Source organism: Gavia stellata, chromosome 4, assembly GCF_030936135.1.
Source record: "Gavia stellata isolate bGavSte3 chromosome 4, bGavSte3.hap2, whole genome shotgun sequence".
In the NCBI taxonomy this organism is placed as follows: Eukaryota; Metazoa; Chordata; class Aves; order Gaviiformes; family Gaviidae; genus Gavia; species Gavia stellata.
Window position 1 is genome coordinate 36,694,575 of NC_082597.1, and position 27,721 is coordinate 36,722,295.

Below are 27,721 nucleotides of genomic sequence, written 5' to 3' on the forward strand. Positions count from 1 at the left end.
TATATCATTAAAATAATTGCCTTGCAATCACTACAGAAATTGGACTAAAAAGCATGAACAGAGGGTCATTGTACTGTATTCTAAGTTCCAATTAATGCCACATAGCTGAAAAATGAAAAAGGTCCTACTAGTGATATTTCACCCAACTCCATGCCTATCATTGCATATGGCAGTAGAGAATTCCAAACCAGTTTATGGGAATCATAAAATTCTTCAATTTTCTTAGTAAATATCTAGACATGATAATGGCAAGTTATTATTTCAATAACTGTGCAACCTTTTCTGAAAAAAGTAGGAATCATTCAAGATTTTATCCATACAGATCTGTTCACATTAATTAATGTGTGCCTATGCTTTTTTATGCTTTCTATACCAAAGGCTTACAGCAAGTGTAATTCAATACTGCATTATAACAGTTCATGCTATTGTAACTTTTTGTAAATCATCGTGTGATCCATGTGCAGCCAATGTCAAATCAGTGTCACATCTGGTCTTATCAGAGCAAATCTTCTATAGGGATATTTGCAATTATAATGACAATACTCTTATATTCATGTTTAGTGACTAAGGTATCCTTGCATGCATTGTGTATATCCTGAAGTAGCTTGGAATATATAAGATAAAATAGGTCCTAGATAATGCCTTTTAATGCAAAAATTTTGGATATTTGTATATTTATTTTGTTACATGCTATAGAGTCACCTGAAAAAAAGAAAAAAAGGAAATCGGCCAACAGGCTTGCCAGATGCTTTTGGACACAATGAGCGCTTTTCTAGTGTTATGATCATCAAATAAAAAGTCTGCATTGCTAAACCTGTTTCAGAACTGCATCATATTACTTGTACACACTATCCCCACACCATCAGCTGGAAAGTAAACTCATGACACACAGAGAGCAGATTCAGATAAAAAATTGTAATTGCCTTTGATGAAACATAAAGCTTTACAATACTCAGAGGGTAGGTAGACACCAGCACCAGTGTCCCCAAGCCACCTCCTGCCCCTATTTAGTGGGTTTCTGAAAACTGATTTTATTTGTGCCCCCAAACCAATTAAACCTATTGGACCACTGCTAAGACCTCAGAATACGATCTCAGTTCTTATAACATGATAACCTGCTAAGAAGAAAGCAACTGAACAGCAAGTTTTGGAATAGGATATTTCTCTGCGGATTAACTTTGAGGTTTGGAATAGGAAATTTCTCTGTAAATTAACTTTGGAGGATTCTTTCAGGTTATCCTGGGACCCTGTAAACTCTGTGAGGAATGTGCAGGCTGACTGTCTTCCCAACCCAACAGCCTGATTCCTCCATGCAAACTTAGGTGCTTGGATGCAACTCTACTGTTCCTCTCTCAATCTGTATGTAAAAACTCTCACATTAAAACAGCTCTCAGCTAAGCCTCCCCAAAGTCACAGTAAAGAAAGAATGATTGAATAAAGTCACAACTGTAAAATCATTCCTTGTAGATATGTTGATAGAAGAATGGATTTTTTTTATATTTCACATGAACTTGTTGCACTTCTTCATTTACCAGAGGAGAGACGTTCACACTGTAATAATTTTAAGTCCTTGTGAACACAATAAATGGTTTATCTCTCCAACTATGTTCAAAACAAGAATGAAACATTTGCAGAATTACTACTTCCTTTTAAAATATAACAGTGTTTTAAAGCCATCCTTAACAAAATTTTATAAAACATCAGTGAGTTGTCATGTAAAGCAAAACTGGTAACAGAACAATTTTAGGCTTTGGTAGTTTTCCCTGCATAAAGTCTTTCCTCTATGGCTCTGTCTAGCCACTCATGCCAAAAGAGAAGGGATGCAAAAATCCATTTTTCCTAGATTGTAGTGTTCTTTAAATCCACACAGACAGAAAAGTGCACAAACCCTTTTTTGCTTGGCAAAGTGGAAGGGAAAGAAATATGATTACGGCCAGTTTCTGTGATGATGTTGCTAGCAAGTTGAGAAAAAAAATGAATGGGCATAGAGATTATTCTCACTGCTCGATGGCCTAATCAAAGCAAGGTTGAAGCCCACTGGAGGAATGACAACGGGCCCTGTGAATTTGGGGCAGATTCTCTACAAGGTCATTTGGGACCTTAGGACTCTTATCTCTAAACAAAGAACTCCACAAACCTAAACACATCTGTGTTCCTTAGTTCTAAGTTCACTAACAATAATGAATTGTTTCACCATGTGGATCCAGAACTATTTTCTACAAAAATGGTAGTTTCAGATGTGCTCTTTTACATTCCTTAAAATGTACCTAATGTCTGAGGTGCACTATCATCTCTGCAATTTTTGCAGGAGCACGAGTCAACAACTGAGAAAAGTAGATATTCTATTTCCCATCTATTCCTGCTTCCAACAAATTGCTATTTCTCTGTCTCTTCAGGAAATAATGTTTGCCACCATTTCAAGGTGATGCTATAAAGTCTTTTTTCCTTTCATCCTGTGGCTTTTCACAGGTTTGGTTGTTGTTGGGTATTTTTTCCCTTTTTTAAGCCTATATGGTACAATAAATCATATCTAAAGCTGGTGATTAATAATGAGATACTTCATAGTGAAGCCTCTGCAAAGAAGGAAATTGCGCAAACAGGCAGAGTTATCTGTCACCACATGACAAAGTTCAAGTTTAAGAAGCTGCTTGTCAAATACAATCGACTGAACGAGTGATAGATTAGATCTTAATAGCAGTAAAAGTAAGCTGTAAACCATTGCCTTCCCTTACAATATAAAAGCCTCTCCTTTTAAACACTCTATGATGAAATGCAGTAAAACAAAATAAAAAATGGCAGTGGGAGAACGAGTGATGTTTCTTCCTTACCCAGAACACATTGAACTGTGTTAATATTTTAATGCTCAGTTCTTGTCAAGGTCAATTTAATTTTGTTGTTGTTGTTATGAAAAAGGAACTTAGACAAAAATACATCTAGCCACTTTCATGATTTCTGTAAGGTTACTAATGTTTCAAAATGTCTCTTTAATTCTGCAGCCTGTAAATAGCTTTGGCAATAATTACTTGATACATTTTTCAGTTAGGCTATTTAAATATTTCTCTGTTTCTCCTGAATGGTATAAAATATATTATCTTCCAGTGGAAAAACACAGAATACAGTTCCATAACTGAATGATGAGTTTAGATAAGAATTGAATTTCTGGTTTTTAGGAAACTCACATATTTTTAGTTTATTTCCATTCTGAAATGTAAGCAATGTTTTTCTTCAATTCTTCAGAAAAATAAAATTCCCCAAAACATGAGATATTAAATCAGACAAAACATTTTATTTGAAACCTCAAAATGTTCCTTCTTATTTACATAGATTACTATTTATTATAAATAGCATGTAGTAAATATATATATATATAAAATATTGTTGTGTTATGATGTACTTGAAAAACTCTTCACTGGTCATTTAGTCCATTTTATTTCCCCAAGGCACCTTTGGTAGGCACTTCAAAGGGCACTACTGAAACATCATGTAAGTATGAGTTCACAGAAGGTATCTCAATTCCTTTTTATTCCATTAATATTATGATTATCTCACAAGATTTATTGATGGTGTTATATTATTTACACTATTTCTACCATTATTCTTTGATTTCACTGCAACATTACACTGCTAATTTTTCATACATTTACCACTAGCTGAAAGAAGAATCAACATACTGCAATTTAGATGCCACAAATTTGAATTTTAGGGAAGATTTTGTAGCCTAGTCTGCCCTTTTTTCATTTCAGTGTAGTAGTGTAATAACTTCTTGGTTTAGTAGTTAAGGCTAGGAAAATACCTCTAAGCTCTGGCAAAATGCTTGACCCTTCAAAATGATCTTTGCAAAGTGCAAGAAGTTGCCTAATTTCATTCTTCAGCATTGTAGAATACTGTTATTCTGTGGATAAGTATAAATAATGTATGAACTCAAATTGTTAAAGACAGGGCAGTCTGAAGACTGGAGTGCCAGACTCCTTGTAACTATTCACAGTTTTTCTATGTATCTGCTGTGTGATGTTGAACAAGCTACTTTCTTGTGTTCCTACTGCCTTTACACAAAAAAAAAAAAAAAGCATGAAGTGACAGCTACCCCTTTTGAGAAGCACTCTGAAATCACTGGCTATCAATTCCAAAATTAGCTCAAGTAGAGCACAAGACCTGGGGATTGATTCTTTACCAAAACTTCACTGAACTTTATAAAAGTTGCCTAAACATCTGGACAAGCTTTATTACCTCTGCAGTTGTCAGACCTGCCCTCCCAAGCACAGATGTTCTGAGTGCTTTAAAGGAACATCACAGAGATGGCGCAGGAAGTTGCAGGTAAACTGCAGGAATTAAAACTGGAACAGAAACAAAAGTAATTGAAGAGAACTCTCATCAGAATTTAATTTGAATGTGTCTTACATAGACTAGAGTGTTTGCTCATAAAATTTTAACAGTATCAATGTTTGGTAAACTGCATGCCATTGTATTTTAATGTTTGATATTAACATTTCTGGGAATGTTTTAAGGACCTTAAAAAGAAGTGTAAAGAAAGCTCATGGTCAAAAACCATAATTATAACCAGATAGCCTCTTTTGAAAAGGTATGGAAATTCTACACCTCCACTATACCTCAAGGAACTAACTTCTTCTAGGTCCTTATTAGGAATACAGGACAAAAGTGACCTTACAGATAATCAGGTACAGCCTCTTCCATTCATGTGATAAAATTTCAAATAAACTCTTTTATACAGTAAACAAGTGTAATTTTAAAACTGGTCAAGCTTCTTCTAAAATCCTCTGAAAATTAATACCCATAAGTTTATTTACATGCTAAATTAATTTATTTCCAGCTTATATTTATTTTTTTATACCAGTATTGTTCTTCTGTGTTGAGCTGTTCTGTATCTCCAGCCTTTATTCCCAGTTAGTAGAGCACAGTTACACTCCTGCTCATCTTCGTTTTGCTGCATCATATGAGTTTTCAGTCCCCTTTGAGAGTGTCCTAAAATGGTCTTCCTAAAATTACTTTTGCACACATGCTGAAGGTTAACCTTCTTCTTTTTTGAACATTTACTACCTGTCACGTAAACAGTAGCTCAGGTGAGTTCTTGTCACTCCTTACTGCAATAGCGTTGATGTTTTCATTCGCCAAGAAAAATTTGCTTGGTAACTCCTCACACTACATTTACCTTTTTCATGGCAACTTTACAGAGGCAACGGAACGTTAGCCATCCTTCTCTGTCATATCCTGTTGATATATCCACAGTTTCAGCTTTTTTTTTTTCCCCTGGGTTTTTTGGTTTTGGGGTAGTTTGTTTTTTGGGGATATTTTTTTGCTATTTGTTCACAGATACTTGATCTTGACCATTATAGTCTGAAATTTCATCTATTTCATGGGGTTTCTTTAGGCATTAGAACTACTAACAAATACATGGACAAGATAGTACTTAGTACTAAAATATGTCCTTTTTGTTTCTTGATAATATCTCCAGAGTTGCCTAGAAGATTTCTCAGGCTTTCAGGGGAGAAATATGCATTTGATCTCTGAGGAACAACTTGTGATACGTGTTTCCTTGCAAGCACTGTTTGAAACAGTGGACTTAAAAGCCAGCTAGATATCTAGCTATTTAGAATGCCAGGAAAAAAAACCATTCAGCCTCCAAGCTCCTAAGAGTTTATAAAAATCCAGGTTTGCCTAGTCTGAAACCAGTGACAATTTGTGTTCTTAAGAACTTTTGAGCAGCCTTCAGAGCTTTAGAAATGTATAGATCTGTTATAAAATGGAGACAAGGCCTAGGTTGTGCTGTTATCTTTGAGATACATTTTCTAAGCATCCAAGAAATCACCATAAACTCCATGTAGAATGTGTATCATTTTGCATCCAATATACAATATATTTCACCCTTATCAGGAACCACATATCAAGGAACATACTATTATTTCTGCTTCTCCTTTCCTATACTTCTAGGAACATGTTTCATTTCAGTTTTAGAGTACCCTAGCAATATTCCGTTAAGACTGTCAAGGCAACAATTTACCTCATCCAGTTTCACATGTTCACATTTCTATATCTTCTTCTATATCTCATTTCAGGCCATCCTAAGGAACATACATTGCTTCCAGTATGTTTAAGCGTTCTTGCACATAAAATTCATGTTTGTAATGAAAGACACCAGAACTACTGCAATTTCTGCACACAAGTAAAGGCTTCCTATCAAATGTGTTCCTGAATTTCTCTACTCTTTCTTTGATGTACCTTGCTTATTATTTTTAGATCTTCACAAAGTAACTAGAAAATTATAAGTGATCTTCATGCCATCAATTGGGTATGATGATACCAGACTATTCTGCAAAAAAAATAACCCAAAAAGAAAGTTTATATATTTGAGAGTGCTTGCATCCTTGCACATAAACTTTGAATGTCCATCAGGGCATGAATATGAAGTATTTAAAATTTTTGTTCATAACATAAAAATTCGGTAAAACAAACATGCAGTGCCAAATAGAAAATGTTTCCTAACTGGGATAGCCAACTTGAAGTACACAGCTTCTCCTCAAAATAAATAAATAAATACATGAATCTGGACTTGCAATGGACAGACTTTATTAACATCCTTTGAATCACATTCTGATTTAAAGAAAATGTCTTTTCTGTTATTCCACAAAAGTAGGATTCCTAAATGATCTCAGTGCACTTATCCCCCAACAAGCAACTTCTGCTCCCTTGGGATTTAAACATTATAACCACAAAATCAGGGGAATCAAACTTTTTTCCCCTTCCCATGCATTCCCTTTCTAAACTGTACTTCAAAACTCCCTTTTAATGAGTATAACATTCACTAACAAAGAAGAAGAGATTTATTGTCACATGATTGAGATTACTGTGAAAACTGAGTCTCTGAACTATTATTCCACATTTATACCCGTTGACAAGATCTTGTCAGAAAAATGTCAGGAAGCAGTTCAGGAAGAAAACAGAGGTAGGTGAAAAGCCATGTTATTTGACTCCTAACTGAATTTATTTACATGTGAAAAGATGCCACAAATGAGCTACTGTAGACTACCTAATGATATTCCTACCACATTCCATTGAAACTTAATATGGCAAGTTCTTGAGCCAATGAAGCTTCAGTGGCTTCCTGGAAAACCTTCTTAAATGTAATGTATACAGCCAGCCACAACTAGTAGCAGGAGTACCTTGTGTGGTCATCAGGACACACCATGGCTCTCATTTGACAACAACAGCAAATAGTTGTTATGCTCTTGGATTTCTGGTACGTATTTTATTAAATTAGGTCATAAGCTGAGTACCACTGTTAGCGGAACATACATGGAGAAGCTGCAAAGGAGAAATAACTACTTGAGTTTCAGTGATTCTGGTGCTTCAAGTTAAGCTTTTAAATGAACTCAGACCTATCCTTTTTCCCCAGTGCTATGGAATCTTACAACTTCCAGGCTTTGCACCAGAGAAATGCCTACATTTATGCCATCACAGAGCGCAGCTAGAGTCACCTCTGACCACTTCTGCTGAAAAAGCTGAATTGGAATGCATAGAGTTCATATGAAAAACTGACAACTATCTTAAACAGTGGTGGGGATTGCCACTTCTTGTGAAAACCTTTTTTCCTGCCAGACTGGGAGGTAAGCCACCGAATTGTTAAAGAAATTGCCAAAGTAGGTAGGTGCTGAGCAACCCTATACTGGATTGATAGAGGTCCTGCATGGACTGGAGTTCCTACATATGAACAGATCAATTGTAACACCCTGTCCTGATGACTCCCGGACCTACGAGTGGTAGCATGTATACACATATATTTACTAATACAAGCCCTAGAACACAGCACAGAGAACTGTACTTATTGGTTGCTGTTTCGTTTACAGTTTCATCTCTGAGAACACAGTGAGACAAAAGTCAAAGGTGTAAAAAATCTCACTCCAGATTAATAGAGAAACAAAGAAAGAATATTCTACATATATTGCAACAGGAGGAGAAGTCTGTACATGCCTACAGGGTAAATAGTCAGAATCAAACCACTCCTTTCAGCAGCTAGGAACACGTTAACCAGGAAGTGTTTCAGCACAGAGCAACAGCATGCATGGAAATAGTTCATATTCTTTTCGGCTGTGAATATTTTCACTACAGTTTTTCCTTGTCACATCAACTGGCAACAGTATTTGGGCTTTTGACCCAATAGGAATGCCACCTGGGTCATGAGCTTCCAATTTCTCGCTGCTTGAAATCTGTTCATTCTAGTAAAGGCAATCATGAATAGAAACATGGACAGATTAACCTCTCATATGCATAACTACACTTTGATAGAAATAGGACAAAGTGTGTGAATCTAAAGTGTGCTGAATAGACTTAAATCTGCATCTACAACGCCTAATATGGTTAGATTCTTCATTGGTGAAAAAACAAATCAATAAACAAAAAAAGAATAGAATTGTAAAAGTAAATTAAAAAAACCAGAATAGCAAATAATAGGAATAAGAATAAATTGAAGCTACGTCTTCACACATGGTTAAAACTTGAAAAAATTTCTTTCTCTTCTGTCAGAGGGGAATAGGAACTTGCATGCACTGAGAACACTATCTCTTTGTGGTATCCTTTGGTGAGACTTACAACAATGTTGTCATAATATCCTACCACTGCGTGTTTTAGGAAAGGAGGCAGCTGCAGGTATGTGCATTAAATTCAAGCTGCCAAAGTAATGGTTTCATATATTAAAACGTCAAGACCTTGCACTACAGGCAAGAAAACGCATAGTAGATTAATGACATCTAAATTGCCAGTTGCAAGTAATTGCAACATATTTTCCCATGTTTTTTTTTTTCCTCTTAGAATAATGAGCATGCTCATGATTTGTAAATATTATACAATAGCTTAGCAGTTTCTGTCTTGAAAATACTCCTCAAATCACGCTCTTTATAGGGTGATTTAGTGTGAGTTCAGGATTTGATTAGGTCAGAAAGGGTATTGGCACTGGGGTAGATAAAATATGCAAGAAAAAAACCCCTCTGCTTTCACTACCTGCTTACACCAGACAGACTCTGACGGAACCATCACTCCTTCCAATATTTTCTAGTCAGCTTCTGAGCTCTCCAGCAGAGGTAACCTTTTAAAAAAGCCCAGTGGAGTAATGCAACAGCTGGTGCTTATCTCTGTCAGAAAGGTTCTCTCATCAGTATTTCAGCACCGGCTTTTGACTCTCTGTTAAGAGTAAGGCCTGGAAAGGACAGTTGGCAGCACCCCAGAACATGATGAGATTGAGAGGGGGCCTAGACTGAAGAAGTCAGGTGCAACAGAGAAAGTGACTCTACATCTGCAAAGAGACTATTATCAGCTAGCAAGGCTGCAAGAGAGATTAAAATGATCAGAAAATAGAGCAATATATGGCTAAATACATGTCAGAGCAAAGATAGAGATGCCACATGTGAATTGCAGGTTTGCTGTTTGTTTGACTAATCAATGAAATGGCCTTTTGGTATCTAAATTAAGTTAATTTCTAATTAAAATAAAAGTCTCTTTCAAGAAGAGTCTAATAAGCAGGGGCACCAGCAACATAGGCCAGTGAAGAACACCCTGAGCAATACTTGCAGAAAAAATGATGCAAGTCATTGGCTTTGGGATTTTCACAGCCAGTCTCCTCCAACCTGAGCACCTCCTTCTCCAGCATGTGGAAATAGTATGTCAAAGTTCTCCGAAGTGATGAGTGACAGGACAAGAGGAAATGGCCTCAAGTTGCGCCAGGGGAGGTTCAGACCAGATATTAGGAAAAATTTCTTTACTGAGAGGGTGGTGAAGCATTGGAACAGGCTGCCCAGGGAGGTGGTGGAGTCACCATCACTGGAGGTATTGAAGGAACATGTGGACGTGGCATTGTGGGACATGGTTTAATGGGCATGGTGGTGTTTTTTTGTTTGATGGTTGGACTTGCTGATCTTACAGGTCCTTTCCAACCTTAGTGATTCTGTAAAAGGTCTAAAAATTTTGAAACATTATCTGGAAAGGAGGAACACTGAAATGGAATATATATATATATTTAAAAATTCTTTCTGAAATAAAACTGAACTTTTTTTTTTCATTATTATGCCATCCACATCCTAGAGCTGGCAGGACCCTGCAAATATTAAATTCTATCCAAATGTCCATGTGAAAGATAAAGAGAGGCCTGGGAATCTATGCATGCCAAGCATTGCTAATTGTTTTTATATTTGAATAAACAGTATTCAGAAAAACAGTGGGGGGTGTGGGGGGTGGGGTAAGTTTTGTGTGTGTGCATGTAAACTTATTTGGTCACTGCATTAGTCACTGGTTTTACAAACCTAGAGCTGCAGGTCTTATTCACCTAACCTGAACACACAGTAACTACAGCAAGTACAAGCACAGAAAATAGATAATACCAATGAATCTTAGGATGGGTTTCCACCATAGAAGCTAGACTGAAAACCAAGCATCAATAGGCTCTTAAAGAAGTCAAAAGGTATCACATGTATTGTCAATAATCTGTTTTTTACTTACCAGCCAGTCTCAGGGGATGATAGAGGTGAAAGGGCTTCAGAAAGGAGAGGAAATTAAGGGCTTGAATAAGTGTATAGGCACAGAAAAAGGAGAAACAAAACATATGGTGAAGCAATGAAAATAAATCCACGCTGTAAAATAACACCCAAAGAAAACAGACAGCTGGGAAGAAAGAAGAAAGTAGCTATGACATTCAAGAGGAAAAAACTCTCTAAAATGAAAGACATTTGAATGCTGTTTAAAAAAAATCAGCTTCAAGCCTGCACAAGTCTTATTTGTTCAACAGGGTATGGTGGTTAGGGCATGCCAGTTTCTCTAGCCAATGCTAACCATATTAGTAATGTAATTAAGTTTAAGTCTTTGCGTTATGAAGCCATCTGACTAGGAACCTATTTACATCTGGGAGCTGGAAAGAGAGTCTGAATAAGACAACTAGACATTTTGAAAACATTTATTAAAGAACAGCTGTGAAATACAAAAAAAGGGCAAGAAAACAAAATATTATGTCATTTAAAATAGGATATTTGATCATTTAGTGTCTGCATGATTTTTAAATATCAGCATCATTTTACATAAGTTGATAAAGAAGATTCATGCTGAAAATTTTTATGGTTGATACTTAATGCATATTATTAAGAGGAAAAAAAATATGTAAATGAAGGGATAAAAAATTTAGAGGAAAATGCAAGAAATATACCAAAGCCCAAATATAGAGTGTACTTCCAGAATGCAGATCTATGAAGTTCTAATAAAATAGATTTAAAAACAAATCTCAACATTTATATCTGTATATCTAGACTATCATCCTATTAAATTGGTTCAATAGGAAATGTTCTTTTATTATTCAGCCCATGAACTTCACCTTTGCCTCTGAAGTTTACTATTTGATAAGTGAAGTGCAAGGGTGTTAATCTTTTTTTCCTGTTATAACACCTGTCTCACGCATCATGATCAGGTTTACCCTTGCCTTAATTCTAGAAGAAAGTGGTTGGCTAATACAGTAGCATACACAGCAGCTTAAAGAAATCAGCCAGCCAGGGAACTAAAGGGGAAAAAAAACATATTACTATGATCTGAGCGTCCAGCTGAGATCATTGTAAAGATGTATTTCACGTCTTTGCTTGTATAATTTATCACAGGAGACTATGATAATGGAGAAATTCTGAGGTTTCCCATTAATACTCTCTAAATGGGTGAATCCTCTACAGTCTTCAGGGAGTTATTTACTGACGTGGAAGTGCCAGTATGGTGTTTGCCATTTTTAGAATCTGTGAAACTTAATATACTAAATCATACACAGATGTCCAAATCTTAGCCTCTGAAGGCACTTCCTGAAAACGCACAGAATGAAGCACAGGAAGGATTTAAAAAGACAAAGTGTATGAGAGTTCCTGAGAAGAACATTATAGCATAAAAACATCAGTAACAGAGCAAAACTAGCCTGAAACTTTTCCTGTTCTTTTCCTGCTTTGCAGGACATAATAACTGAAATATAGCAACAAATAATACATTTTCTTACACATAAAATAACTCGCCATCTTTATTCACTTTATTTTGCAATCATGTAGTGCACACAAATCTTAAAGTTCAGAGAAGTTAAGTTATTTTGTCTGGTTATGACTGCTGTGAGAAATGAAAGACTGAAAGTCACATTCAGTCAGAAAACTGGACACTAATAGAAGTATGTCTGAAAACTGTTTCTTCACAGTTTGGAATGCTTGAGAAGTAATCAAGAGATCCTAAGTCATTTTACCACATGTATATTGATATATGGTAAAATTGATGTATTGATATGCTGTTGATAAACTATCATACTATACAATAGCATAGCCATATATTATTTACAATAATATATAACTGGCATAAAGTTATACCTATATAAAAATACACTATATAATAGTGTGACCTATAGATAATGCATAATATATATTGCAAACACTATATCAGAAGAGCTTTTTACAAGAATAACATAAACCTACACTAGTCTCAAATAACTACTGAGAAACAGTATGATGAAAATAATCTGTAGCAGTATTTTTATTTTAGCTCCTTTTGACATCAGTAATTAAGTACTTACTTTGGTAAATAAGTATGAAGACCACAGCAACACAAGAGTTGGAGTGGCAGACAAGCCTCAGCGGAGACTAATTAACACAGGCCCCCAAGATATCAGGACTTTCCCAGTCTCTAGGCACGTCTCTAGTGCCTCCCTGGGACAAAATGCCAACACTCTGTAGACATCATCTTGGCCTCATGGTCTCCTATCACTGTGGCTGCAGGCAGACTTATTTGATTGTCCTCCCACAGGTGAGAAATGCTTCCGAAGAGAGGCGTATTTCCCTCTCAAGCACAGACTGACTTCACCTGCTCCTTCCTTCAGCCTCATCCACAGAGTTACAGAGGGGGATGTCTTCCATGTTCAGCTGTCTAAAAGTCAGGCATTTAGTGTAAGATAGCCAGGTAGGCTCCCTGGGCAGTCAAAACCCAACCCCAAAAAAAAAGATTCCTGGTAAATTGGAAGTCTTAAGATGTGGATTAAAATTTCAGATGATTCCCTGAAGAAAATCCTCACTTTTGGCTAAAATATGTATGCATGTAAAATGTTTCATATTGAATGATGGCATACCTTATATTGTGCACATGTATGCGTGTATAAATATAGAATTATAAATACTTGTAACGATTTGCCTTTTCTTTCAGAAAGCCAGTAGTAGCACTGTTGATCATAAAAGTCTGTATATCTAGTCTTATTAGAGAGATCCTGTTTTCTTTGAAATAGGAACTTTCCAGGCACTGGTATTTCAGACACAAGCCAACATCTATCAGCAGCTAGCACTGCGAAGCTGCAGACTAGGTAGGATCGGAGTAATGACTCCTGTGATTGGCACTGTTAATGACTTTTTCCCTGAGTCCTTGTTCTTGCTAGTATTCACTACTGTGCTCTGTACTCTCTGGCTTTTTGCACATTACACTGTATCAGTGAAAAAAAAATGAAAGTTGAATTGCAGAACTCTATTTTTAATCTGAAAAATTTCTCTAAATAAGTTGCTTTATGAAGCCATGGAATTTATTTTCCAAATAAGCCTGCCAACCACACAAAGAAATGTCTTGGTGTTGGACTGGAGGCAATCCATGAAGACTAAATTCCATAGGAAAGCAGAGAACTTTCTTTTTTTTTAATGGGCAAGCACTTTTGTAAAATGAAAGATCTAGAGATATTTGTATCTCTCTAGCAATAGAGGTACACAGTTTAAATTATGCTTAAATGTTACAAAACTCCTTCTGAAATCAGTATAGCTCTGTATAGGAAAGGTGGAGTGTCATTACAAATGAGTCATCAGTTTACCTACTTCTAGCCATGCAACAGGCGTTTGTTCTAAGCTTGTAATCTAAACAATTTACGGAGTCAGTGGAAAGAGCCAAACACTTTCAGAGGGGGAGTCAGTCCTCCTACATAGGTGTCTAAAACAGGGGAGATAAATTACCAGCTAGAGATGCCTCGCTGTTTTGAATGACAAGAGCAAGAAATAAGTTAAAGAGGTTAGATCAGATGCCAAATCTTAGACAACTAAAGTTAAGTAAATCTCACACTGAGTACCTGCTCTAAACAGGAGAAACTAAGTTGAAGAATCAGTGTTGTTATGATCAAATTTGCTTACATTTAGTGAGAGTTTTTTCCTTTTCCACGTATCTCAAATGATGAAAAGATGAACATCATTTTTATCGCATTGTGCACCTTCTGTTTCATCCATTACTTCTTATTACAATAAAGTTAGAATTATATAGTTACGTGGGGAGTCTGTTTTGAGAGTTGTCCACATTTCTTCACTGAGAAAATCAGATTTCGCTTTGGCCATGCAAACTGCTTTGTTACTCACTAATCTTATTCACACATTAGGCAGGGCTTTGCAAAAGCCCAGCATTACATTTCAGAACCACAGAGAGAAGTCTGGAGGCTTTGAAGATTTGAAGAATCTTTGAAAACATGGTCTGGTGACCCCTTTCCAGAGCCCACTGGAGTCACTAGAAATCTTTGCATGTACTTCAAAAGACTCTGGATGAAATCAAACACACTCCACCTCTCATATACATAACTATGCTCATTTCAGAAAGAGTTTTTGTAGTATCAGAACTGAAGGAAAATCTAAATTGACTGCACGGAGATACTGAATCTCCCCAGACTGTCTGCTTAAACTCAGAATATATGAGCTCTACCATGTTTCTATATTGAAATTGTCTTTGCTATTCCATGTTAGAAAAAAATGTATGTTTAACATTCTGTATCTGTCTATGCAATGCTGATCTGCAGCCAGAATGAATAATTCTAAAAGGCTGATGTTTGAACACATACTACAGCACAGCAGAATTAAAGGTGAAAGTTCAAGTGCTGCAATTTCAAACTATTGATCAATGGTAATTTTTAGCACCCTTGGGTTAGTCATGCTGGTATATGGCAAGCAAGCAAACCACGAAGGTTGAGTATGAATCATCAGTACCAATGTAACTCACCTTCTCTTGTTTTCTTAGATTTACAAAACTGTTGCTCTTAGGTTGTCTTTCTCCTGTGTGCTTACCGTGTGCACCACAGCAAGGCATATCTTGAAGACCATGTCTTCTGAGCACATTAAATTAGAGAGAATATTGAAAAGGAAACCTGCTTGTCTCTGTTCCTACCGATTTGTTGGATACCCTGAAAAAAATCATGTACATATTACTACTACACTTTATTACATCAGGAAAGTCTCAGATTATCTTCCATCTACCCTCAATTTTTCAAAATTGTCATCAAAAGATCCCCTTATCCTACAGGTTTTTTTCTTATTACACCTAGAAATTTTAGAAAGAACAGTGTGTCTCAGCAGCTGCATACTTACCAGCCCTTGTTTATTAAACATACTTTTGTTAATATTCATTTGACAAAGTTTCAAGAAGGATATTGAGTAAGTTATACTTAATGGTGCTGCTATGACACTTTATTATTTAGCACCAATCAATTCACTATGATGACATTTAGGATTACTCCTTTCTGCAGGATTCCTGTCCTTTTGGACAATGTATAAAGTCTGGATTGGGTTCATCTGCAAGAATTTCAAGCATGATTCTGCTGTTTTCAAAAGCAAATATATTAGGAGGAAAAAAATATTTTGCCTTTCTATAGTCCCTCTGTAGTTTCATTATAAGTGATTATTTTACTCACTTTGTACTCCAGATGATCTATGTACGTTGTAAGACAGTTGCTGATTTGTTCGCCAAAACCATATACCATTCATTTTGTAACAATATAGCCTGTAATAAAGTATTGTCATAGCTAATAACAGGACATAAGCTTTGTACTGAATTTGCAAGGCTCCAGGACTGTGATTTGTCAGGCTTTCTCTGTCTAAACTTTTCCTGACCTGCCTGCAACTTTGTTTTACTTGGTTTACCTGTGACTGTATTTTCTCTAACTGAGCAGGTGTCTATGGCTAATTTGTTTTACTTCTGTTTATCTTTATATGGTACAATTATAGTTTTATACAGATAGCAGTAACAAGCAGTTATTCCGTGTATAATGAGATATTTATGACTCTCACATGATGTTATAGTGTAGACCTGGATACCAGGAGCCTTAAGAAGTGGATACACAGGGTGCGGCACAGAGGAGTACCGACATGGGATGGTAAGAGATGGGCACAGGCTGGCGTTGGAGACCACAGAACTATAAACAACTCAACCTTGGTCAGTTAAAGAAATGCAGACCTGGAGTTGCATAAAACTGCATTTAGGAGTTACAAGGAGAAAATGGAAGTAATGACAAAAGTACTAAATTCACCATATACGGTAAATCTGGATGTAACCTGGAGCTGCAGACTAAAGAAGAAAGAGCAAGGTGTGAAAGTGTATAGGCAAACCTACAAAAATTACTCCAAGGGAATCCAAGAGTGAGGAAGGAGTAATCGTCAACAAGAATACCATATTCCTCCTGCAAAAAAACTCCAGATGCAGTGACTCACTCTACATTCCCAAAACCAGAATTGTATCTCCAACCTTACAGCCCAGAGGAGAAAGGGAAGGGTGAGCTCATCAGCAAAAGAGGCAAAAACTAAATGTGTGTATAACAATTTTAAGTACATTATTCGTGTTTCTTTATTCAGTAACAATTCAGTCTGGACTAAGAATGATTAGATTCTTAAGATTTCCATTATACCAACAGTAAATTGTTGTCTTTGCTTAAATATATGTAAGGTGTGCTGCCTCTTTGCCTATAAACAGAATTTTGTGGATAAAACAATACCTTTACTAAAGCTGAAGATAAATGCCTTCCTACTTACCCATTAATAAAACAATAATGGGCTATATGTACATTAGTTATATGATTTGGTTTCCAGAAAATTAATTTCGCCTTAGAAATATCTCAGTGATGTTTTGATCATTTTTTCTCTTGTTTTACAATTGTCATTTGAGAAATGTCTAATTGTCATTAGAGAAAAGATATGCTGTCTTAACATAAACATCCAAACATAGTTTGAGAGAAAAATATCTTTAAACATATATTAAGTGACTTTATTTCAGAGCTGCAAATAAAAATGGGAAGTTTTAATTTCACCTACACAAGAGGGATACACAGTTTATAAGTACAAAGCAACACAAGCAGGTGTAATATGTGTCTAGGAGAACTTTTCAGCTGTAGTTTATATTTCAAATCTCATTTGGAAGCTTTAGGGATTTTTTTTTTTGTTGTTCCAGTTCTTTCTTAAAGCATTTTATGTGACATCAGCAAAGAACAGTTATTGACTAAAGCTGTGAATGAAACCTGGGATAAAAAACGTTATGCATGGAAAATGAAAATAAGAATGTTTTGCCTTTACATAGTTCCACTGGGGAGGGTGGGAGAAACAAAAAGGGAGAGAGAAAAAGGAAATTCCATACTCAAATCCAGACCTTTCTTACACAGTCTTTGCACTTTAATTAAAATAACACTAATGGGGACAAATAGTGGATTTTTACTGGTTAGAAGTTACAATTGTTCATGTAATGGGGAAAGTGTGGACATTGGAAAGTCAAAGCTCTAATTTTTTTGAAGAGCTGATGCATTCATCATAATTACATGACTATTGAAGTCTCTGGTGTCACGTGTGCAGTACCTTAATGGCGTTCTTTTCTATGTCAAGATATTAGGATTTCTCATAGCTTAAGTCTGAATTTCCTTACCTTACATGTTCAGTTTGAGGATAATCTGAACAGCTCTGTGGTGCATTTACCTAATGAATGTGCAGAGCTAGCATTGATGTGATACAATGTTATCTGGAAAAACAATAATAAAAAATAAAATAAAATAAAATAAAATAAAATAAAATAAAATAAAATAAAACTCCAAAACATTGAAAAGCCTCTATGCTTTCTTTGCCAGAATTCCAAAGAGATATATCTAAGGTAAAACATTCACTGACCTTTGTCATAGGCATATAGAAGAAGTAAATTATAAGACATTTTTCATCTCCATGGAGTTGTTCAAGATAATATTCTCCTAGCTCTTGGGAAAAAGTTCCTAAATAATTCCTTTTTCTGCTTTAACCCTTTTGCCATTTGAAGGAAGAATTTATTTTTCTTTTTCCTTTCATTAAAATCTTTATATTTTAGGGATTCAGCACCACAGTTCTGCTCTCTTTGAAGAGTGTCATTACCAAGTTGTAAAACTCTCTGAGCAGAGGCTATGAACTGAGAAGATGCCTGTTCCTACATCATTACATGTTCCACTATGAAGTGTACAATGGAGAGAAAACTAAGACCAGACAGTGTCTTCAGCCAAAAGAGGACCATGTCCATTGAATGCTAGAGTCATATACACTTGCCTCTCTTCCGCTCTCATTCAGTTACTTATTTCATGTAATGTAGAACAAAATCATCTGGGGTAGATTGTTCCACTCCTACAAGCCTTAAGGTTAGCATATACTGGTAAAAAAGTGAATTAAAGCAACTCAGAAAGAAAACAAGATATTAATCTCTGCATTCTGGTGCTGTGGATAAGTGTTCTAGCTCAAGAAGATTATGCCATTAAAGAAGATGTAGGCAATTATGTGCAAGCAGCAATTTAAGGATCTAGGTGCAGCCCTCAGATAGGTACATCAACTGATGCAAGTCCATATCTCCTACTCTATTGACTTTAGTTTTGTGAATTCTACTTTTACATCTGGGTAAGTACTTAAGGTCTTGCTCAGTGCAAGGCATAAATCCTTAAATTTCTATACATGATTCTACCTGAACAGCATTCTAGTTGCTTAAAACACTTTTTCAAAAACCCTCCAATGCTTTAGCAGGATCTTTAAATTGATGGCTAAGTGACTGACAAAAGCTAACAGTAACTGCTGCTTGGACTCAACTCATGAAAGCCTGCTTTCCCATTTATCTGTGCTATCTTTCCCATAAAGAATCCAAAGAAATAGATTAAACACAGAAAGAGTTAGCAAAGATAATAGCAATCATCTCACATTGTGTGGGATGACTGTTGAAACTATATGTTTTATTGCAACTGATATCAAACCTCTTTCATTGTCCTGCAGTGAACCAAACAGTTCTGTCAAAAAACAGTTTCCTGTTTTTTTCACCCTCCCGCTAGGAAACAGCTACAGTCAACTATCTCTTCCATCTCTGTCCAAAGCAATCAATAGAGAAAACACAGCTTCCAATCTTCCTAGGTGTTTGGAAGCCTATATTCATTGTAACTGTCAAATTCTTCAGAAGTTAAAGCAGGCACTGAACAAGCACAGACTACAATCTGGAATATATCTGACATATTCCTGTATTTAAAGTATCATGGAAGATTGTGGTTTAAAAGCAAAAAAAGGAAAAAATGGAAAAAATTGAGAAAAAAAAAGGGGGAGGGGGAGGAAAGGGAAAAAAAAAATTAAAAAAAATCAGTATCACTGTTTTTCCTTCCTGTGAAGCAAGAGTCCCTTAGGAGTACAATGGGAGTATTTCTGTCTGCTGTACATTACAATCATCCAGAAACTGAAGGTTTTATAATAAAAGATGACTCCCTAGCCTTAGTTGATGAATGGCTATAATTTTCCATTGGACATCCTGAATCATCTAGCTTGCCACAGCAAAGAAGCTCTCTGACTCTGAATTGAAGGTATAATTCTAAAACATGAGACTCCACTGCAGGAGGGTAACACATTGGCTGTGAAACCTTGACATTCAAGCACTGTTGAGAAAAAAATCTAATGTTATTTATTTACAGAGAAGAGGGTTCTGGAGTGAACTTAGCCATTTTACTGCAGAGCACAAAAACCTAATTGGGGTCCAAAAGAAGATACACAAGAGAACAAAGCACAGCCTAGGAGTGAGCAGTTCCACAGATCTCAAATGTAAAAATATTATCAAAGGTATACAGCATTAAACGGGTCAAGACTTATTGACATATATTAATAACATGGGAGTAGGTTTATGGGGCTCTAAAGCCCAGGTAAGGAAATTCCTACTCTAACTATTGTCTCATAGGCAGAGGCCCCTGTATTCTGTAGCTGTTCTAAGAGAATCTTTCATGTCATTCTTCCTCAGAAATAGGAATTTGGAAGCAAAGAGGTTGAAATAAAAGGGATCACCAGTTATTAAACTGTTATCAACAAAACTCTGACTTCTCAGGACGAAACTGTAGTTAATGATTTATGTATAAAACGCTGCAAAGCTCTAGCATCAGCAGAACAAAATAGTGTGAAAAACAATATTATTCCTAACTGAAACTGGTTTTGGAGATCACAGTGGATCATACAGTTGTAACTCAGTGACAGTAATAACAAGACTAGTGCCTGACAGAGAGCAAGAATAATGGTAATATTTTGAAAGATGGAAAATGAAGGTAAGGACTATGGTATCGAGAAAGTGACAAGTGCAAATGTGTAATCAAGATAATCTCGTGAGAGGAGGGAGGCATGATATAGTTAGGACACTGGACTACCTTATTGAAGAACTGAGTTTTGTTGCTGGAGTAGGACAGGATAAATGCCCTATGCCTTGACAGTTGCTGAAGGCAACGGTCAATGGCCTATGGATCTGAAAGATGCAGAACAAGTACCAGTATCTTTCAGCGCTTCAGTTCCTACCTCTACAGTAAAAAATGCTGCTTCCTTTACCTTTTCCCAAAGCTGCAAGTACATCTGCCACCATGTGTGTGTCTCTGGGATACATGTTCATGTTTGTTACTGATTGGACCTGCAAACAGGAATGGGGCAGCCAGGCCCCTTAGCCTGGTCAGAGGCCCTGGGGTCCCCAGGGCAGTGGACTGGGCTCCAGCAGCCAGGCAGGAGTGCTCTGGGCTGCAGCAGCTGGAGAAGGCAGCCATGCTCTTACATCACTTAACACTCTCTTCCAGATGAGATCTCAGCTAGCCCATCTGTTGATGCCAGGCAGTTCAGCGCAGAGGACTGTATGGTTCACCTTCATCATTCTAGATACCTTTTAGAGCTAATCCTTACACTACAGCTCAAATCCAGATTTTATTTTTCTTTTCTATAGCAATCATACAGTTTGGAAGACTTCAGACTCCTCACAGACTTTTCAAACTAGTCAGTCATCAGGCCAAAAAAAATTTTCCTATGAAATAGAAAGTCCCATGCATATTACATTGGAAATCCTGAACCCACTGAAGTCAATGACAGAGATCCTGTCACGTGGGTGGAATCAGGATTTCACCCTCCATATATAGTAATCTCATACATTTTCCATTGGTTTAAAAAGCTTAAGACCAACGCAGAATTAACAGAGACAATAGAAAGAATCCAGATTTAAGTGGATGTGAGTTATTTCTTACCAAGTAGTAGGACAGTGGTCTTTTTTGACTACCAGACAGCTGGTCAGCTGTTTATTGATTCATAAAGTAAATGCCAGCTTCAGCTTGGTAGGTACTCACTACCCCAAGATCCTGGCAAGCCAATCACACTTGGCAGATTTTCATAGTCATTTGCCAAGCCCAAATCAGGCAAGTGAGAAAGCAAACAGTGAGCCCGCTTTTTTCTAACCACTAAACAGATTTTTTAAGAGGTGGAAAGTGTTTTTATAAGTCCCTTATCTAGCATGTTCAAAATACAGTTGCAACTAGAAATATGTGGGTGGACTGGCAAATATTCAGTTTCCCTTTGAGGGCAGTAAGAAAATCTTTTTTTCCTAAGTGTCAATAAACTCATAGCCAGCTCTACAAATAAGCACCAAATGCATTTTGTGGAATGATTTGATTTCCATTAGATTCCATCTTCAAATATTAGTGATGTCTGATTTCCTTATTTTTACTTCCAACAAATGACAGCTGCTATGAAATGTAGACTTGTGAGAGTGCTGCACTTCAAATGAAAAATTAATTGAAGGCAAAACCCTAAGAGCGGTTTTCAGCTTTTAGGTGGCATTCAAAGCTGCATTCCAGCAAGGATCATTTTAGCTGTGCTGCTGTAACAGGGACTAAAACTGATATTCAGGTTTCCTGAAAGTAGCAGTACAAAGCATTTTAAACAATAACTTGACCCTGTATCTTCAGTAAATTTACCAGGGTGTAATTGGATTAGGTTAGAAAAATCAGAGCGTTATTCCTGGCTATTGGAAAGATGCAGTATTGAAAAACAGACTAATCATTCCCAAAATGGATCCATGCAATTTCTGCTGCAACCTGTAAAGCATAAGAAATGAGCATTTAAGGAAACAATAGCTTTAAAAATTTACAGGGAAAGCCCACTAAACTGGTGATCTTTAACACGATCTTCCATTAATTGCATAAAAAAGGTTATATTAAATGGAGAAAAGGTATTTCTATCACTTTTAATCATGTGTCTTTAAAGACCATATGTAGTATGCAAATTAACTTATTACAAACAAAACGGTATCTGCAGTATTGAGTATTTTCTCAATATACTGGTTTACATCTAAAAATTTAAAATAGGGATTCTGAAATATGCTAAACTCCAATGGCTTTGATCCAGTAAAGTACTTTAATGGCTTACCACATAACTACAGGAGATCCCTGTATGCATTACTGTCAAGCTAATTTATTTCTATATTTTATGTTAGGTAAATCCAGAACAAATAGTTAGCACCTCCAAGACCCAGACACAGTATTGTCACATCTCTCTTGGATCACCATTTGGATAAAACCAGTTCTACACTGAAAGTGGCTATGTAAGAGTCTGAATAATACTTTCACCTTGTGTTCTCAGGCCCATGTGTATTGAACAACATGACTTATTTTTTGCCTCCCAAGTCTGCAGCTAATACTGTAAAGAGGAATTTCTGCAAATTATTCTCTTTTTTTTTTTTTTGTCCACCATCAACAAAATTATCTGGTACATTTCAACAGTATGCCAGTGTGTTCACAATATTATTATACCAATAAAAATCTCAGATCCTGAAGTCAAGCTGTAATAGCAGTATTTTTAAAGTTACTTTCATTTTAATGCAAGTCTAAACACAGACTGACAGTAGGTATTCTGGTCTTTTGTTACCAGGGAGTTATGATACTTTCTTAGAATAGTCGCCTGACTAAAATAATTACTTCTGTGATCTCTCAGATATACATTTTTGCTCTCTTTTTTAATTATTATACTTCTTTACCTACACATCCATTAATACTTGTATGTCTGTGTACAACCTTATCGACTTCACTGAGAAAACTCAGAGCAGTTGAAGTTTAATGTGAGTGAATCATTCTAGAAAAGAGCTCATATTTATGAATTGTATGCTTTGCATAGACTTTTTTTATACTACATATGTACAAAATAATTATATGGGCTATGGAAAAAATATTCCTGTAACTGAAGCTTTGCAGACAACCAAGAAGTGTGTAGGAAACTGCAATTTTACTGATTATTTATATGTACATATGCATGTACATGAACACATATGCAAATTTTCTGACAGAATCAGTGTTGTTATTCTGGTCATCAAGCTCCGGTTTTGTTTCATTTTGGAAAAAAAAAATTGGTGTGTCCAAAATAATCCATTCAGAGATGGATGCTTTTTAAATGGATTAATTCATTCTATAAAAGTAGAGTGTGAAGAACATATTGCAGAAAATTTAAATTCAGTTCAAATTTTCATACTTTTATGACAGAACTGGACCTCAGTAGATGGGTTAAGTCTGTATTCAAAGTAATTTATACCAAAGATTCTGTAATCATCATGACTTCTTGGTTTTGTTTTCAAGAAAGGAAACGGGGAAGACATATATAATTTGAAAGTGGCTTTGTACAGAGTACCATAAGGTTTTGTGTACACTGGTTAGGTGCATAAAACAGAATATGAGCCTTTCATTCTTATTATTAAGATCACTTTTTAGGTTTCTACTTTCTAAGGCAAGCAGAAATAAAAAGGAGCCCGGGATAGATTTCTTAACTTTCCATCACATTTCTCCATCTTCAAGCAAAGTTCTGAAGCAAAAAAGTAAAAACAGAAAAATTATAAACCAGAAAAAATATAGAACTATAAAATAAAGCAAAATATGATTGCCACTGGCAAGATCCATTTAAATACTCCAGAAGCTGAAAGTAACAGCTTTTTCATTCTGAAAATTAAGCAGGTTAACATAGTGGTGCTGTTAAAATTATAATATCTATGTTTTGCAGAAGAACAGTTCAAATTTTGAAACTCAGGAGACACAAAATGCTTCTGTTGTTTATGTGCATAGGGATAACTCCCAGTCAGAGAAAAGAAAAACTCTAAAGAGCAGTCATAATCTGACATATGCCTATTAAAGACTTGACTAATACATGGGAAATTAATATTAGAAAGCTAATATTGGAAAGATAAGAAGGCTTGTCTGAGGCATATGATCTCTTGAATGTTGAATCACTTCTTATTGCATGCATTTTCATAGGGTGGGATCAAGCTAACTGCTGCACAGGTGTTTGGAGGACAGACCTCACAGATCTAACTTCTACTTATGAATCCCTATCTTGTGAAACTTGGTGTAGATGACAAGAAACTTAAACCTTCCTCTGGCCAGGTAAGAAGTGTCAAAGAATATGGTTTTTCTATTGCCATCTCCTTCACATATATTTCTAGCTCTTAGCTTTCCTGTGCAATGCGTGCATCATTTGTTTTATGCATGTGGTAAGTCTACAGAGCCATAGAATTCTTAAAATTATGTATTTTTTTGCCAGTGTCAGAGTAGAATGAAGGGAAGATATGATCAGTGTCACATATGCAGAAACTGGATGAACGTAACTGGATCAAAACATGACTCACAGCATTAATAGCACGCTTCTGGGCATTACAGCAGTATCTTGGATATTTAAATGGATTCAATCAACCCTACCAACAGTCAAAATATATTCTCAATCTAAACTGTGTTACCATGATACAGTACCATTACAAGAGTCTTGGAGACAGATAAAAAGGAGAAGTCTGAATACCGCTTTTCTATACTTTATCAACAAGCCTGCAGAAGTCTGTATGAAAACATGATATGCCCTACCTTGCATATACGAAGGCAAACGCTGCTGTATTTAGCTGAGACATCCCAGATTCATGCTGGTGTAATACCAGAACAGTATTTGACTCTTTAAGGATCCTGAGTAGGACAAACATTCTTATTTCAGATAATATATTGCAGGAAAATTATTATACTCATTGCTTTGTTTATACTTACAGATGATGATTCTTAAACTGCTCTTAAAAATCTGTAAACATTTGATAACGATGGGTGTGGAATTTTGGATAACGAGATGGAACCAGGAACCGTTAAGATTGCCCTTGCTATCTCTTGTGCGACCTGGAGGAGTGGAGACTCTCCTGGCTAACACAGGGTGCAGATAAGGAGGGGGCCCTGTGGAGGCAGGACAGACCTGCTTGTGGTCAGCAAAGACAGCAAAATAACAGGAATCCGAGGGGTTCTTTGTTTCTTCGAAAGGCTTCGTGTCCGATAACTGACCTTTGCCTCATTACCGGTGAAATGCATATTACAAAGCACACCCCTGCATATGCTAATGAAGATTATAGAGATCATGCTAAACATCTATGACTACAGCACTTGTCTCTCCGCCCAAATCATGCTACACATCACGTATGGGGAGGGGGGAACCTGGTAGTTTTGGGGATAAAAGACGGAGAAAATGATTGTTAAGGTGGGAGAGAAGAACCTCGATACCTGACGGACCAGTCGACGGGCTGCGTTCTCTTCCTCCACCCCAGGCAGGGACGCCTCTCTGGGTAAGCGCTGCGCCTCTCATCCTCTGGCTGAAAGTTATCCCTGGGTTGTTGTATTGCTACCAACTTTGTTAGCAATATTAACCTTAATTAGTAGCACTATTGTAGTGAGTGAATTTTTCAGCGGCAATCTCGAATCTGTTTCTGTTGCTTTCAATAAAATAACTAATGTCGATTTTTTGTGCATCTGTTCAGTGCAAGTCCTTTTGCTGGGGCTCTGATAAACAAATCAGTGAAAGTCCTGGGACTCTGACAGACAAATTTTGAAACTGCATTCCTTTTAATGTGACAATGGGATCTTCCCAATTACAAATTCTGTCATATCAGCTTTTGAAAATACAACTTCTTGTTAGTGAAAACCAAGAAGCCTGAGATATATTCAGCTGAGAGTATTTCTTTCTGTAGTCTGTTAAATATCTACTCGACTTTTGTTTCAATATAGCATGAATAACATTGCAAACGTTCACGGTGGCTGAAGTGAAATTGTTACAGGGCATCTTGAGAAACAAGGGTTAAAAGTAAGAAAGAAAAATGTAGAGAAGATACTTTGTAACAATTGCACCTGGTACTTAGACATATTAGAGAGAAAGATTGTCTTCACTGACTCTCTGCTGATAAAGATTGTCTTCACTGACTCTCTGCTAACTAGCAATAATGATTAGCACAAGGACAAATCATAGAAAAATAGAAAAGACTGCCAAAATAGTGCCCTAGAGTTAACTTGTCTCATTATAATCTCATTTTAATACTAAAAAGCACACCTCCTAGCTAGAGAAGCCCCAACCCAATTTAGCCCCCTACTCTCTGAGCATGCGTGGTGAATTAAAAGAGAACTGTAACTTTAAGATGAAGTAAGAAAAGTATTAACCAATAGTTAATTAAGGGGTAGCACCAGTAGGCGTAACTAACTTTGTTAACTGTTTTAAATACCTGTCATGATTTTAACTCTGTGTGCAAGCTTTGTGGAGAAATCCCCTTGCACCCGGCGCTGCAATAAACATGCCTGCTTTATAACTCTGCGTGAGTTGTGAAGTTCGTTTCCGTGTGTCAAAATAAAGAATACTTTTGTCCTTAAAAACAAAGTCAAAATCTCATTGTCATAGCTAACAGTAAAAAGACAAGGACAAAAGAAAAATAAAATGAGATTAAAAAATATACATAAACCCAAAGAAATCTGAGAAACCTTTTGCAAAGAAAATTCCAAAAACAGGTCTAATAATTTACTTATCAGACCTGAATCTTGTATGAATATGTTTTTGCTCGGCTGAGGAAAAACTATTTTGAAATTAAAGGAATGCCAAACTTCAGGGGTAGTACCTGAGTGATAATCACAGGGACTTTCAAGACTTTCTTCATGGTATATTCAAAGCTGCAAGGATCGTGGGACTGAAAAATGAGACCAACCCAATCTTCATGACAGTACTAAGTTCATGGGGCAGACAGAGGACCTTGCTCAGTATGTTTTTAAAGGGTTATGTACTCAGTCCCTAATGATGTGCATCTCTCATCAGTATGGGTATATGTCAGCAATTTTTCTTAAAGACTGAGGTAAGAGAATAATTAAATTGTTAATGTATACAAATACTTCATGTATATAAATATTTAATGTTTATATTGATACATGAATCAGTGTAATGATGATACCATATTAATTATTTCTTTAACTGCTTTACTGGTTGTCTCTACTATTTATTATGAATACGTTGATTGTTACAAACGATACCCTCTTCTGTTGAATTCTGAATTCTCTCTTCCTTTCTCTCTCCCAAAACAAAGTATGTTGATTTATTAAATTGTATCTTACAAATAGATTCAGTCATCTCATCAAAACATATTCCCTATTTGAACTCATCATGGCAAAGCACTGTGCATACATGATCAGCAGTATTTCTCACCATTTACTATGTGAATGGATACAGCTTTCATAGTATCATAGAATCATTTAGGTTGGAAAAGACCTTTAAGATCACCAAGTCAACCATAAACCTAACCCTGCCAAGTCCACCACTAAACCATGTCCCTAAGTGCCTCATACACATGTCTTTTCAATACCTCC